Raw genomic sequence first — 5,000 nt, 5'->3', positions numbered from 1 at the left:
TGTCCGTCCGTCTGTGTGTGTCCGTCCGTCCGTCCGTCCGTCCGTCCGTCCGTCCGTCCGTCCGTCCGTCCGTCCGTCCGTCCGTCCGTCCGTCTGTCCGTCTGTCCGTCCGTCCGTCCGTCCGTCCGTCCGTCCGTCCGTCCGTCCGTCCGTCCGTCCGTCCGTCCGTCCGTCTGTCTGTGTGTGTGTGTGTGTGTGTGTGTGGAGCATGATCAAGTGTTTTCATTTTTGGTCAACATGGCAGCATTTAATGAAGCGGTGAGTGTATTCTACTCCAACGTCGATAAGTTGGTGTTTTGGCCCATATCCCCACTTTCTCCTCCCTCCCTCCCTCCCTCCCTCCCTCTCTCCCTCCCTCCCTCCCTCCCTCCCTCCCTCTCTCCCTCCCTCCCTCCCTCCCTCCCTCCCTCCCTCCCTCCCTCCCTCTCTCGTGGGAAAGTCCAGTGCTCAGGGAAACCTCTCTCTTCTCTGTGCATGCCTGTTATAAGCGTGTTATGTGCGGAGGGGAGCGGGGACAGGCTGGAGGCATGAGGACGAGCATGAGGGAGGAAGGCTGGTGTTTCTGTGGGATGCGGTGGTCGAGCGTTAAGCTCTGTAATCCCTTCTCCTCGCGTTGAGGAGCGCTCCTGAGGCACGGGGTGTGTGTGTGTGTGTGTGTGTGTGTGTGTGTGTGTGTGTGTGTGTGTGTGTGTGTCTATGTAAACATGTGATGACACTGGTCTCATGCTAGCTGGTCTCACGTTTTTTAACGCTGGTCTCACAATTTTCACGCATAGTGTGTGTTTGGGTGTGTAGGACATTTCTACTTGTGTGTCTTTGTATGGTTGTTAGTATGTGTGTGTGTGTGTGTGTGTGTGTGTGTGTGTTTCAAGTTTGTTTATTATTTGTCATAATAAAATATGGAATACTTTATGATGAAATGCTTGTTTCTGTATGAGCCCCTACATAAAGTAAAAGAAAAAGTAATTAAGAAGTAAGTAAAAAGTAAGTAAAGGAATGTTCAGTCAATATACATAATATACAATAATACAACACAGAGTAAAATGAGTAACTGTGAGGTACAATGCAGAAATGAGATGAGGTACAAAACTTAGGTTAGGGTGCAAATGAGGTATGAGTGTAGTGCAAATCTCTTTAATAATAGATCAATATAAAGTGTGTTAAAGTGTCTAAAGTCAGTACAGTGAGTGGCAAGGTGAGTGTTTGTTTAAAGTGAGTGTGTGCGTGTGGATGTGTGTGCAGTGAGTGGAGATGATGGGTTGTTACATAGTGTCCTCCTGTGGACTCGGAGGTATTTAAAACGGTTCACTCCAGTGGCGGCTGCTGACCAAATTTCTTGGTGAAGCACAAAATTATTATATTATATTATATATTAAATTATATTTTTTAAACATCCCCAACGCTGCAACACCCCCATTCCTCCCAGGTGTCAGGCTCCTCATTCGCTTCCATTCATTTTGGGGACCATGTTTAAATATCATACTTCTGAAGTATAAACAAACTATACTGCTGTGACAATTTCAATAAAACAGACCATTCTGAGTCAATGGTACAGCAAAACTGTACATTGGAATATTGGTAAACATATCGGTCAACCCCATTGTCCCGTGGGATTATGCCCCCCCCCCACTCCCCGCGGCGATATTAATATTTGATTAGAAACGCAAGCAAGGCTTGCGGCGACTCATGTGGTCCTTGGGGGGGGCTACCTGGTGCCTGCGGGAACCGTGTTGGTGTATTACACACGCAAGGCCACAGCGGGCCAATGAATTCATAATCACTGTAAAATATATATACATATTTTAAATGCACTCACCACACAACAGCCAAAGCAGTGACCGATCTCATCTTCCATTGAATATTGCAGCTTCTCCATCGTGACAAGTCCGACTCGAGTCGAGACACGTTCTTTTATCCCATGGAAAGTGTAAACAATTGACCGGTATTTTGTGCTCATGGGAGGTTCGGGGGGGAAGGCAGCGCATTCATTTGATTCCCTCGCGCTCTCGTCCCCCCGCCCCCCTCCTCCTCACAAGCTCCATGTAACGCGGAAGTGCAGTGGTCTATGCCATGTCGCCCAGCTCCTCTCTGATTGAGTCTCAGACCGTCGAGGGCTGTCAATCATTCAACCCGCGTTCGTGAGTAGCGTGCGCAAAGTTGCACGGGCGGGGCTTAGATGACTCAAATAGCCTATTTTGATTGGATAATAGAATAAAAAGATCAACCCGTGCAGGGAAAGTTGCACTAGACTGATTGACAGCTAGCCATTACTGACTGCTGGCCTGATCAGAGAGCTCAGAGCTGTCACTTTTGGCCATTTTTGAAGAAAAAGATTATTCACTGGCATTTATTTTTTTACAGAGGAAAACATTTCTAATAAAAAAAGAAATAATAATAATAATAAAAAAAATATATATATATGTAAATTAATAATAATTATGAATTATGAGTGAATTTGTGTTTCACGTGTTGTCATGGAATAACCTCCACTGGTTCACTCTCTCGACCGGTACCCCGTCGATGCTGAGGGGGCTGTAGTCCCTGACCCCCGACCTCCTAAAGTCCACAATCATCTCTTTTGTTTTGCTGACGTTCAGGGAGAGGCAGTTCTCCTGACACCACTGTGACAGATTCTCTACCTCTTCCAGGTAGGCCCTCTCATCGTTTGCAGAGATCAGGCCCACCACTACTGTGTCGTCAGCAAATTTGATAATTGGGTTGTTGTTCCGCTGTGCCACACAGTCATGTGTGTACAGCGAGTAGAGCAGGGGACTCAGAACACAGCCCTGGGGGGCCCCTGTGTTGAGAGTGATGGATGAGGAGGTGCAGTTGCCTGCTCTCACCACCTGGGGAAGTCCAAGACGCATTTCTACCAAAGGTAGCCGCATTTCTGGCAGACGCTCTCTGATTGGCCGACGCCAGTTTCTACACTGGTTAAGCTTAGGCAATCTTCGAAGTTGGTTAAGGTTAGGCAAGTTCCTTCGACGGTTAAGCTTAGGCACTCTTTCGAAGTTGGTTAAGGTTAGAGTTTGTCTTAGAGCATGGCGATAGAACGCCAGGTAGTTTGCAGGCTGTTAGACGTGGAAATGGGCAAAGACACAGCTCGTCATGCTATTGGGCGTACATGTCACATGACCAGAAACGTCTGCCAGAAATGCGGCTACGGAAAGTATAGACGCGTCCAAGACCCACTGGCAGAGGTCATAGTTCAAGCCCAGGTCCCTGAGCTTGGCTACGAGTTTGGAGGGGACTATGGTATTGAATGCTGAACTGTAGTCAATGAATAGCATTCTCACATAGTTCCCCTGCCTCTTGTCCAGGTGTGATGCTGCTGTGTGCAGCACATGGGCTATGGCGTCCTCCGTGGACCTGTTGGGGCGATATTCAAATTGCAGGGGGTCCAGGTTGATGGGGAGGGAGAAGCAGATGTAGCCCTTCACTAGCTTCTCAAAGCACTTCATGGCTATGGAGGTGAGAGCTACAGGGCGGTAGTCGTTGAGGCAAGCGGGCGTAGATTTTTTGGGTACAGGGATAATGGTGGACTTCTTCAGACAGGTCGGGATGACAGCCTGTTCTAAGGACAGGTTAAATATGTCAGTGAATACCGGGGCCAGTTGGTCGGTACAGACTTTTAGGACGCGGACGGGGATACCGTCCGGTCCTGCTGCCTTCCTAATATTCACTTTCTTAAAGGTCCTCCTCACCTCATGTTCTGTTATCTGAACACTGAGTGGCTCCCCTCTCTATAGGGAGGTGTAGTCTGACGTCACTGGTTGTTCCATCCCTATAGGGATTCATCATTGGAAAAATGGATTATCGGCTATTGTAACAATTCTGACGCATGGAAATTGAAAAGCTTTCCATTTTTGCACAAAATGAGTTCCCTTCTATCACTAACATTATTGTTTAAGCATTTTTGGTTGAAATAAAATTCGGCTATTTTTGATTAACACTTTGATCGCCAGGGTTAAATTCATAATTTACCATCCTTCGCCAGCCCTATTTAACATGGAGAAGTTCCCCTTCTTTGCAGGGCTATAACTTTTTTAATTGTATTGCTAAATTGACATTAATATGGCCCATTCAACGTCCTATATCTATTGTTCAGGGTGTAGCAACGTTATACTTTTTCATTCACATATTCATACTAAAATACGGTCTAAAGTATAAGTATGTTTTTATCGTTTTCTGCAGCTTTCTCCAGAACTTGATTTATAGCCCCAAATGCATTATATTGATGATGAAATACAGTTTGATAGGAATCTGCGCGAGATAAAAAATTTCAACTGGACGTGCTTCTAGAAGTTACTAAGTATGATCTGATGATGACCGGATGGGGGGGGGGTCGTTTATAATTCCGTGGCCAACGTTATATGATGCATCTAGTGTGGGTGATATGATCATTAGAGCAGTTAGTATCGAACACATTGAAAAATAACGCTGAATCTTACCGTATCTTCCTCGCGCCGTTGGGCGATGAGCGTGGAACAGACATTTTCCTATTATGGGATGTAGAAATATCCGATCCATTTCCAGGTTGTATAATAGTATATACGTCCAAATCATGTTGTTTATCGAGTTATTTGCAACCGATCGATGTCCAGAGTATCAAGATGGAGTCCCACTAACGATAGCGATTGCCCGGACGAAATATGGGCGAGCACCACTTCAGGCGCATCACTTCCTGTTTGGGCGATCCGCCGATTGGCCACCAGATGGCGCTCTTGAACCGTTGGAGAGTTGAGAGGGGCTCAACAGTAGATCTCAGGTCTCCGGGGAGAAATATGATTTCGATCACCGATTTTTGAAATATTGATATCAAAGACGCTGGCAAATAAGCATGGCAGGGAAAGACGTGTCCCAGCGTTTTTGGCGATTAAAGTGTTAATTGCGAATATTTTCATGTTGAGCTATAGATTGTGGATGAATAAGCACAGAAAGGTACACCATGCAAATGTTAATGAGGGTGGAACACGAAAAACGGCAATGACGTAACCACT

General features: G+C 46.2%; 1 protein-coding gene across 1 annotated transcript in view; it reads left to right on the top strand.

Moving 5' to 3' along the window:
• LOC311248672 (aldehyde oxidase 2-like) overlaps positions 1 to 5,000 on the top strand; it is a gene marked incomplete at both ends in the record, with an annotated part of 48,764 nt that overhangs the window by 40,088 nt on the left and 3,676 nt on the right. The gene's annotated exons all lie outside the window — the stretch shown is intronic.

This window comes from Notolepis coatsorum (assembly GCF_963971535.1).
Source record: "Notolepis coatsorum genome assembly, contig: SCAFFOLD_294, whole genome shotgun sequence".
Lineage (NCBI taxonomy): Eukaryota > Metazoa > Chordata > Actinopteri > Aulopiformes > Paralepididae > Notolepis > Notolepis coatsorum.
The sequence above is the reverse complement of the archived record's forward strand: the minus strand, read 5'-3'. Positions and strand labels throughout refer to the sequence as shown.